The 972-nt window shown below is 30.7% G+C and overlaps 1 protein-coding gene across 4 annotated transcripts in view; it reads right to left on the reverse strand.

Moving 5' to 3' along the window:
- Positions 1–232: 232 nt before the first annotated feature.
- Positions 233–972, reverse strand: part of gria2b (glutamate receptor, ionotropic, AMPA 2b) — a 34,084-nt gene continuing 33,344 nt past the window's right edge. For all 4 annotated transcript variants that reach the window (XM_081698892.1, XM_027018184.2, XM_035532300.1 and 1 more), the window contains one exon: positions 233–972. This exon is cut by the window's right edge and continues 522 nt beyond it. The gene's annotated coding sequence lies outside the window, so the exon portion shown is untranslated.

A 972-nucleotide genomic window follows, 5' to 3' on the forward strand; every position in this document is an offset into this window, starting at 1 on the left:
TGTCCAATGGTGGTGACTGCGCGTATGATGGAGAGCTTACTGTAAACAGTAAACAAGAAGTTTCATGAAGTATAGTTCTGCGTGTAGATGCCACTGGAGATATGTAAAACTGCGAGGGTAAAATAATATAAAAAGTCAAATTTGATGTTGCAACATGCAATTATTGTTAAATTGTGCTTAGTTAAGGTAAAATAAATATAATGCTGAAAGAGAAAAGCAAACTTGTAGTGTCTATCCACTGTGTAGGCCATCAAATTGTACACTTACAAAAACTTACAGAATGTGTGTACTACATTCACATTGATGACAGATTATTATAGGACTATATTCAGTAGTAATTTGGCACACTCACTTATTTGGCATTTTAAACAAATCATTTTGCTGATGTGTACGTCTCTATTTCACAGCGAAAAACATTACGCAATAATACAATAAGATACTTTTTTTTCTGTTTTGTTTTTTTTTTCTTTTTCATTTACACTGCAATCCATAGTTTTCATCCTCTTAAACATTATAACTGCTACCCTCACCCTTGATGAAAGAAAATACAAACAACAGATTCTTGAAAACAGATTAAATTAAGATCAATATATCTGTTGCACCACTATTAAAACCAATTTCAAATGTCAAGCATTGCAAGTTTATCAAGACCCTAATGTTAATGAATAAGTTATACTTGGAAACTTCATAAGACTAATAAATTACATGATAAGCAATATATTTGGCATTTAAAAAGTATGAAACTAATAACTAAGCTTTAAAAGTACATATAGGTTAAGATGTACAAGGGTGTATGCAACTGGTATGTATGCAGATTTGTTTAAAAGCCTTTTTGTGTGAAAATACATAAAAAATACTTTTTATACATATTTTTTGTTTTATTTATAAAAGACACATCCTGATGCCAATAATGTCAAGTGTGCTTGAGCCAACATGGATATCTGAGTGACAACAGACACAGAGACACATAAA

Source organism: Electrophorus electricus, chromosome 16 (assembly GCF_041902795.1).
Source record: "Electrophorus electricus isolate QZ-2024a chromosome 16, ASM4190279v1, whole genome shotgun sequence".
In the NCBI taxonomy this organism is placed as follows: domain Eukaryota; kingdom Metazoa; phylum Chordata; class Actinopteri; order Gymnotiformes; family Gymnotidae; genus Electrophorus; species Electrophorus electricus.